The 9,799-nt window shown below is 54.7% G+C and overlaps 1 protein-coding gene across 4 annotated transcripts in view; it reads left to right on the top strand.

Moving 5' to 3' along the window:
* Positions 1-328: 328 nt before the first annotated feature.
* Positions 329-9,799, top strand: part of Ptk2b (protein tyrosine kinase 2 beta) — a 92,114-nt gene continuing 82,643 nt past the window's right edge. For all 4 annotated transcript variants that reach the window (XM_048330401.1, XM_048330400.1, XM_048330399.1 and 1 more), the window contains exon 1: positions 329-367. The gene's annotated coding sequence lies outside the window, so the exon portion shown is untranslated. The remainder of the gene's footprint in view (positions 368-9,799) is intronic.

Below are 9,799 nucleotides of genomic sequence, written 5' to 3'. Positions count from 1 at the left end.
GGCACGGCGCCGAGAGCGCGGGGCCGGAGCCCAGCCTGGCCGGGGCGGCCGAGGAGCGCGGGGCGCGGGGGGCGCGGGGGTTGCGGGGCGCGGGGCCCGGGGGAGGCCGGCGGGCGGCCGCGGGAATTGGAGGCGGCGTCTATTTCAGAGTTTATGGTAGCGGCTGGGGCCGGCCCGCGCCGCACACCCCACCCTTTAAGGAAGTGGGGCGGAGAGCCGCAGGGGTGTGGTTAGCGCCCCGCAGGGGGAGGGGGCCGGCAACCTGTCAGCCCGACTCCGCCGCAGCCCGCGGGAGCCCCGCGCGCCCCACCTGCCCCGCGCGCCCCCGGCCGGCCGGCCCCAGCCCTCCAGCCCGCGCCCCGCTCCGGTGAGTGTCCCCCCGCGCCCCGCCGCGCCCGGGACGGGGACTGGTGGCGGCCCGACGGGGTGGAGAGGGCCGGGGTGTGTGTGTGGGGGGGGGAATCGGGGGGTTCGGCTCTGGAGGGGGGAGGGGGCGGGCAGGACCCGCTGGCTGTTCCGGGAGCCACGGACCCCGAAGTGCAGGGGCCGCGCCGGGCAGCCCGGAGCCGCCAGCCCTCGGCGGGGACCGGAGTTCTATCTTATAGTTCATTTAAAACCCAAGGGTGTTTCCCCCTTCTTGTTCCCCAGGCCTATTCAGACTGGGGTGCTGGGGCTCCCCTGTGAAGGCTCTGGGAGCCCACTTGCCCCCAAAGATCAGATTAGGAAGCCCCAAGCCCAACGAGGGCGTCTGTCAAAGACCCCGGCCCTTCCTGCCCGTCCCCCCCCCCCCCTTACAGCACCCAGGGGCCAAGTGCCCCAGTCCCTTACCCCCCTCAGACTCTGCCATCCCTCCCACCCTGGAGGGGGGGCTGTCTGAATTCCTGTCTGCCAGGGGGACTGAAATCTAACTCTGCCTCCCCGTCTGTCTGTCTGTCTCTCCATGTTTCTCTCTCTCTCTCTCTCTCTTTCTCTCTCTCTCTCTCTCTCTCTCTCTCTCTCTCTCTGTGTGTGTGTGTGTGTGTATGTGTGTGTGTGTGTGTTTGTGTGTGTGTGTCTAAAGTTACTGTTGGCCAAACCCGGCTGTTTTGGAAGCTGCCTTTCCACACGCTGCTCAAGGGTTAAGTTCCGGGCTGCTTGTTCTGTTGCCAGGCTGTGCGTGGGCAAAGCTTTGGGTGGGTGAGCATGGAACATATGGGTGATGTGTTGAGGCCCACCAAACCCCGCCACCTGCCCTCACCCTCAGCCACATGACATCAACATCTCCCCACACCCCCAAAAGGCGCCTTGAGGGCTAAGTGTGGACCTAGCCAGCCAGGCATGGGATGGGGGTATTAGCCAGGACCACCTGGGAGCCAGAGGCAGGAAGCTTTCCCAGACCCGTAGCTAGGATGGAGCCCACTGGGACAATATGCATGGTGTGCACAAGGTGAGGGGGAGCCAGGAAGCCCCTCAGGACCTAGGCTTCTCTCTGACCCTCTGAAGGGGTGACCCTAAGCCCTTGCTGGTCAAGACTGCTGAGGTGGGGGCAGGGGAGAAAGTATGCCACCAGGATAAAAGTAAACTCATGACTGAGGGGAGGAAGGAAGTAGTCACATTCAAAAGATCCAACTTTGGCAGGACAGTCTTCATTCATTCCCTCTCTGGCTTCCTACGTGATATGCAGAGACTTGGTGAGTCTGATATGGCCCTGCTTGTCAGGGCCCAGTGTGAAGAAGGGGCAGGGTGCAACCAGTGCTGGACAAGGGTTGAGCACAACTGGTCAGAGACCAAAAGGCTTCCTGGCAGCAGCGAGGTCTGAGGATCTATGGGAATTAGCCAGGCCAGGGAGAGAGGGGGAAGAAATTGCACCGAGCGAGAGGAGTGCAAATACCCAGGGCCAAAAGGAGTGGGAAGCCAGAAGCAGCCTGACCACACATCCAGGAAATGGCAAGTCCTTAGGCTGGTTCCGAGCCTGGAGAGCCTGGAGAGCCAGAGCGAGGGGAACATCTCCTCAGGGCCCACAAAGGCGTGCTGGGGCTGCCATGGCAACTCTGGTTGGAACAAAGCTTGGGACCTGGAGCAGGGCTTGACATTTCCCAGCATGCCTGGGTTCTAGGGTGGAGAGGCCCGATTCTCCAAATAAAATCACAGGACAATCAGATCTGAGTTCTCAGTTAGCATACTCGAATATCCTGTTCTCTGTAAAAGTGCGCATGTGAGCGGTACTCAGACATGCTCTGCCTGTCTGAAGTTCAAGTTTAACTCTAGATGCCTTTATCTGTCTGGAAAGCACAGGTTGGCACTCTACAGGGAAGTCAATGCCAGGAACAGTTTTGGTGCCCAGAGGACAGGTTATAAACAGAGTTGTAACCAAACCTCCTAGATTCTGCTTGAGTCCTCCGCTAAGGACGTGATTGACCATGTTACTATTATGGAGACAAGAGTCAGCTTGGCCAGCTTGTTTATCTACACAGTTAGAGGAGGATGCCTTGGGGGGTGGGGAGTATTGGGCTTTAGATCTTGAGAGACTTGGAATCAAACCCATGTAAACCAGTTAGCTTCTATGGGCCCTGGTTCTTTGTTTTGTCTATGATTGCTCTTGTAAATTACCCATGGTGCTAGGGATACACATTAACCTTTATAACACCTTCACAGAGGATGATCAAAACAGCGTCCCACAACTTGGGGCTTATTTATTTTGATTGTCACTTACTCAAACACACACAGAGGTCTCAGGAGAAATGCTTGGTGAGCTTGTTCCTGGTTCAAGGGAGAAATTAGCCCCTGGGCAGGAAGGGAAGGCTGGAATCATTCCTGGGGGGTGGCTACATGCTTCCAGGCTCCTTCATGGAAGGGGGCAGCCAGCTAGCTCTTCTCTTGGGAGGTGGCAGGTGGGCAGAGTGGCTCAGTTAGCTGGAGGGAAATGCAAATGAGTTAAAGGAGAACCCACTTCACACACCTAGTGCAGGGCCTCGCTGGCGGACACAGAGGCACCATAAAATTAGACTTGCAACATTCTTAGTTTTATAATGAGTCCTTATTAGAGAAATGGAGCTTGGGGAGAGACAAAGGAAAGATGCCTTGTGAACCTGTTTTGACTTTAATAGGAACATTAGTAAAGACAAATTAGAGGCCTGATGGGGAGTGAAGAATTTGTTAAGAGAAAGAGGAAATGGAAAGTATGTTCCCCTTTGTGGGAACTGCTGGGTTATACATGATCCTTCTTTCCTCTCCCCCACCCCCCAGCCCAGGGATAAGCATTTTGTCCTCAGTCTCTTAGGGTTGTATTTAGCAGGCAGTGCTGAGAGTCTGTGCTCCACTGAAGACACGTTCATGCACATTGGCATGGCCAAGGTGGTGCTAAGTCTGGCAAAAAAGGGAGAATGTACCACTCGGCTCTCCTCAGCGTTCTCCGGCTGCGGCCACAGCACCCTTGCAGGTTCTTGTTGGATGTGCTGGCTCCCACTTGTCGTCCTAGGTATTCCAGAGACCGAGAAAGGGAGGATGGTGCATCAAGGCTAGTCAGGACAAAAAGTCCACAAGACCTGATCTCTACCAATAAAAACTGGGCGTGGTGACTTGCACCTGTCAGCCTAGCTACACAAGAAGCGCATACATGAAGACTGGAGTCCAACTGGGCTGTGCAAACATTGAGAACTTACTAGAAAAAAAAATCTTGAAAACAAAAAGGGCTAGGGGTAGAGCGAGTGCCTAACAAGCAGAGTCCTTGAACATTCACTCCCCAGTACCATGAGGAAGGAAGGTGTGGGGGGCGGGGGGGGGGGGTGGGGAGAGGGAACCTTTTTAGGTTTCCAAGGGAAGTATCAGTCCACATGCGGTATGTGGGTACAGTGTGGGAATCCTGAAGGTTTTTCTGAAGTCAGAGACCATAGGGAATGCACTCTGGCGCACAGTGTTTTAACATCACCATCCTTCACAGATTCAGACTCAGATATCTCACGCCCTGGTTCAGAGCCCCTGGGGAACGCTACATCGATGGCATTACACTCTGCCAGGTGGTGCCAGTAGTTTCGTGTGCCCGAATGCGGACCACTAGGACAAAATTTGGAGCCAAGACAGCAGGGGACAGAGGCTGCAGAAGTGGGCCTTGACTGGTGGGTCTCTGAGTACACAGGTTCTCCCCTGCCTAGGAGCTTCTTCGCTGGGGCCCATGTGGCCTCGCCTTCTAGGTGAATGGGACTCTGAGATGGTGACTGTGGCCGTGGGCACTGTGGGAGTAGAGACACATCTTTGCAGCAGATTTGGGGCTTCGAGGGTGGTAAGGGCAGTTTGGGTGGTTTCATGGTGTGTCTCATAGAGTTGGGGCCAGTGTCAGGGTAAGGGAGCAAGAAGAGCACCTTGGTGGCGCTCACATGTACTTCCGGCTCAAGCAGTTGAACAGCCAGGAACCGCAGCTCAGAGTCACTGCCCCTGGCTCTTGCCCCAGCAGCTGCCCCAGCAGCTGCACCAGCCCCCGGGGGGTTCCTTGTATGATTTCAGGCAGGCTGTTTAGTTGTAGCTTCCCCATCCGTAGGCTTGGGGTGGTAGTAGGGTTTGGTGAACACAAGGTTCGGTGAGATAGCAGCCATTACAGTCACTACACACTGATCGAACAGGAACGAAACAAGTTACTTCCCTACCAGGGTGAGCGCACCAGGACCAGGTCAGGGAGCATCTGACCTTCACAGACAGACCTTCGCAGCGCTGGGGCTGTGTGCGCAAACTAAGAAACGCAGGCAGGCTGTTGTTTCAGCACCATCAAAGCCAGGTGGCTTCATGGACCCCTTTAATAACCCGACGGCACATTTCCCAGAGCCGGCACACAGTAGACACCCAATAAGTGTCAGCTGTCTCAGTTCTTGACACGATTTATCTGCTCCTGTGGGAAAGTGCTAGAGCTGGTGTGGTGGTTGTTGTCTGAGTCTTCTGTTAATTTAACTTTCATTTTTGCTTCCCTTCAGTAGTTGTACAAAGGAGTTTCAACTCAATGTGTCAGTTTATGGGTTTGATGCATGTTGATCGTTGTAGCCCCTTAGATCGTTCTTCCTTATCTTTCCCACCCACCTTCCCCCCTTTTATTGACGGAAGTCTTGTTATGTAGATAACCTAGGCCCACCGAACTCAGCATCCCAAGTGCTGCAATTACAGGCATGCACCCGGCTGGTGGGCTTTTTTCTTCTTGTAGGATTGAGGGTGGACCCTAGAGTCTCACGAACACTAGGCAAGCAGTCTACCACTGCGCCACATCCTCAGCACCTATGTCAACGATTTCTATTATCATTATTATTATTCACGAGGACATAGTCCACCTTTCACGAGGGAAGGACAGCTCCCCCAAAGCACACACTCGCATTTGCTCCCAGCCCACTGTGCTTTGGGAACAGCAAAGACACTGCCTTCCAGGCCCCAGAGTCCTAGCAATCGGTTCACGGGCTTGGAGAGCTGTCAGGCAGGAGAACATGGTGCTCAAAGCTCCGAGCTGTGTGAGGGGGTGGGGGTGGGGGGAGGGGACAGCCTTTTGAGTCACTCTTCTGTTTCCCAAGGTATAATTATTACTCACGATGACAGTTTGATTTCGAGAGCAGGCTGCACGCTCCTATGCACTGTCTATGTAGACACAAGGGGCAGAATGATACAACTGTTTGGTCTTCCGAGAGGCCCTCCGGGTAGACTCGGATGGACTGCAGGTGTGGCTACTGCTCTAGGCTCTGGATCTGCCGTCTGCCTTGTGCTAAGGGAGTCGGGGCCCTAACAAGGCAGCCACTCATTAGAACAAAGCTCAACAACTGCCAATCCCCAGGAAGGACAAGCTGTCTTTGACATCTTGGCCACAGTCCACTAACATTTTCCTCTTCTCCAGTTCTCTCTCTTCCTCTCTATGTTCTGCAATCTACCCACACGGAATCTGGAAGATCATTCATGAAAGACCAAGGGAGGGCTGGAAGGAGTCTACCTAATGTGGTAGACATCAGGGTTTATGTTGCATGTCATGGACTTGTCTCCTTCCAAAGTGGGCATGCCCCCTGTCAGCGCCGAGGGCAACCCTGTCCGTGCACATCCTCTAGCTGAGGGTCTGAGGCGCTCCGATTTCTGAACTGAGGCTTCCCCCAGCCACAGCAGAGCCTCTGGGGCTCCTCTCAGGGCTGAAGGGAATTCCTCTGAGTTTGGCTCTTCCAAAGAGTTCTTTCCCATGTGTGGGAGAAAGGTCCCCAGCTGTGGTCCTGGGTCTTGGAAGCCACATAGCTCGTCCTGCGTTCTGAACATTGTGCACATGTAGATCGCCCTCTCCCCATTCTCCTTTGGCACCCCAGAGCTTCTCTTTCTTCTCTTGTGCCACAGAGCACTAGAACTTTTCTCACCTCATGTTTCCACTCCCTGCCCCAGGAGAACCTGGGTTCTCCCACCCTCTGATCACGCTCTCCAACACGGTGCAGGTGCTGAGAGCTGACAGAGCCCAGGTCCTCAGGTCATCAGGCCCCAACACGGCCCCGCAAAGCCTCAGCTCAGGCAGTGCCTCAGCCAGAGTGAGTGAGTGGAAGGAGGACTCACGGCGAGGAGTCCTGGGCCCCGGAGTCATTAGATTGTGGGACACTGGGTGTCTTTGCTCTTTTAAGCCTTTCTCAGAGCTGGAATTGGTTCTTTAGGGACCAGACGTGGGAGCATGTTCCTGTGCCCCCCCCCCCCGCACTTGAGAGACAATGGCAGGAATATCACAAGTTCAAGGCTAGAGTGGACTATCTAGCAAGTTCCAGCCAGTCTAGTATGCGTATTATGACCCTCCTACTCCAAAAAATAACCGGCAAGGAAAAGAAAAACAAGAGGAGGTGGAGGGGGGAGAGGAAGAGGAGGAAGAGGAGAAGGAGGAGGAGAAGAAAGAAGAAAATGAAATAGGAGGGGAAAGGAGGGGAGGGGACTGGAGGAGAGGGGAGAGAACAGGAAGAGAGGGAAGGACTGGTTCTTTGGTAAATCTGAAAGCTGCAGGGCTGATGCAACTTGTTTAAGTATAGAGGTATAGTCTGGGTTACATAGGTGATTTAGGTTATACGGATGATTGGTTATTCTCCTTAGTCCTTCTCTTCCTCTGCGTTCTTGACTCACACGCAGCCCCTGTGTATGGGCCTCACCTTCGCCACACTGCACCTGTGACCCCTTTGTCACCTCCTCTCTAGGGACCACCGGGGTGCAATACTTCCTGGACTCCATTCCCCATCTTCCTCTGTACCTCAGCCCTCCACCTCCAAGAGTCGGAAGGACACGCCCACTGGAGCAGCCCACCATCTTCAGTGCTGAAACTCCTTCCCCCCCCCAACATCCCCCCTTCTCTTGCCAGCCCCATCTTCATGCAGTGGTCTTCTCCCACGTGCATAGGATGACCTCTGCTCCCCAACCTCCCCTCCACTCCCCATCCTCTAAGCCTTCTTTCCCTGCTCATATCTCGTTCATCGCTGAATCCCACAGCCTCTTGCTTCATGCCTCCCATTCCTTCCCTCCCCTTGTTATAGCCCCTACTGATTACCCGGTATTACTCAATAGTGCTTGAGGGCCTGGCCTCTTCCCACCTCCAGAAGCTCCCCACCGCCTCCTTTCCGCTTGAATTTACGACTCCGTGCCTCCCTTAATCCAAATTTCATCTCCCCTGGCAACCCAGGGTCCTTCTACTTTCCAAACTAAGCCCTTCACCCCAGCCATCCTGCCCTGCCCATCAGACCCTGGCTGGAGCCCTGTGCCCTGCTGGGAGGGACAGAGAGGCCACCGTCCACACCTCCTTCAAGCCTGACCTCGTGTCGCCATGGAAAACCCACGGGCCATCCCTACCATAGGCCAGGGGGGGACTTTTCCTTCCCTCTCCTCCCCTGGCCTTCAGATTCCACAGCCAGGAGATTCCATTCTCTCGGGCCAGGGAAATGTGATCTCTCACTGCTTCCCGGCACACGCATGTCTGCCTCACCTGAGCCAGACGCGGACCGGCTCTTCCTCATTCCCTTCCCCGGGCGTCACAAGAGCCAGTTGCGACATAGCAGAGACAGATCAGCGGCCTCTTGATTTCTCGCCCACTGCCGGGATGCCCCGCCGTCCTCTCTTGGAGAAGGAGGCTCCCTGTAGCTGGTAGGGAAGAGCTCACAACTCCTCTACGAATCCACCCCCTGGGTCTCCCTGGCTGCCTGTTGTGCCTTTCCCTTCCTCCATTCTCCTGCCCGCTGCTCCCCGCTTGCCAGGGCCAGGCTGAGGGGAGAGAGGCAGCTGCTGAAAAGCTAGGCAGTCTTGGGAGCGGACACTTGGACAGGCAGACACTTGGACTTTGCCCCGGGCAGGGAGCACAAATATACCACTTGCTGTGCTTCCTGAACTCTGAACTGTTCACCGCCTGCAGCCCCCATACTGAGCACACTTGGGGCACGGTAGCTCCTTACCTGCATGGGTGGCCTCTCAGCCTCCCTCTCCTCTCCTGGATCATGGAAAGGCCCACCCCGCCTGTGTGTGCAGAGAATCAGCTACCTCCCGTGTTCACAGTCACTGGGGGGCCAGAAGGACCAGAGTCCTGCCTTGAACGGAGGAGCCCTTCGTTGGAGGCTGCTTCCTGGTGGTTGTTCAAGCTCCAGGATGTTGTTTTGGAAATGTGGTGGGGAATCTTTTCTTTTAACATAGGAATGCTTCCTCTAAGTGGATCTGAGGTAAAAGCAAAAGTGTCTAAGCCAGGCTAAAGTGGGCCCCTCCCGGACCAAAGTGGGGGAGAGCAGGTGCGGCCAGGCTCCCATTTCCCCTCCATAGTGGTCCTGGGGGGGCCTCTGTGGATCCCCTGAATATCCAGGCCATCTAGAATGTGGTTCATGAGGTGTTCGTTGTGTATGTGTGCTGCAAGAACTGTAGAACTAGGCACGGATAAGAGAATTCAGTCAAGAAAAGCCAGCTTGGGGCACAGCGGCCATATGTGTTGCTGGGGTTGCGTGTGTTGCTGGGGGCTGCATATATTATTGGGAGTTCCCTACATTGTTGGGGACTTAGGTATTTGTGGGGTCTGTGTAGATTGTTGAGGGGTTATATATGTTTTTGGAGGTCTGGTAGATTTGGGGGGGTTGTATGAGTTGTTAGGGCAGGTGTTATGTTTATTGTTGGGGTGGGGGGTGCATGCAGGGTGAGGGGGGTCATATACATTGTTGGGGAGAGCCATCCATTTTTAGAGGGTGTATGCATTCGGAGGTCCTATATGCCTTGTTACGGATTGCACGCAAAACCTGTCGGTCCGAAGCCTACTTTTGACCCCCAAGCACACAGACGTTTGTGGGAACTGTCGGCTGGGCAGGACAGATCTGTGCTGTTTTGAGAGCCACTGTTGTCACCCAAGGATGCAGCCTGGTGCGAGTGCTCAGCTGGTATTCGCGGGGCACAGCGCGTGCCCGAGAACACGGCGTCCCGTTCTCCCGGAAGCAGGGTCTTTCCAAAGCAAATCCCCGCTCGCAGTCCTTTAAGGATAATACCGGCACATTGTTTTAGTGACATGCGTTAAATTACGTGCCTCATAAAAGAGAACATTAGCTTTAAAACACAGCTTTCTTTCAACTCCCCTAATTAATCCAGAATATGCCCATCGTCTTAATAACTTTTATTGAGGTATAATTCACATGCAATAAAATTCACCCTGTTCAAATGTTCAGCCACTGAGGTGGTTTTTACTCCATCCACAGACTTGTACAACCTTTCTCACCCACTACTAATTGCACAATCCTTTCAGCACTCCAACAAAGGAACCTCCTATCATTTGTAGTCGTTCCTGATTCTCCACTCCCTTCAGCCCAAGTATCATTCACCTATGGTCTATTTT

This window comes from Perognathus longimembris, chromosome 21, assembly GCF_023159225.1.
Source record: "Perognathus longimembris pacificus isolate PPM17 chromosome 21, ASM2315922v1, whole genome shotgun sequence".
Lineage (NCBI taxonomy): Eukaryota > Metazoa > Chordata > Mammalia > Rodentia > Heteromyidae > Perognathus > Perognathus longimembris.
This window is presented reverse-complemented; position numbering and strand designations above follow the sequence as displayed.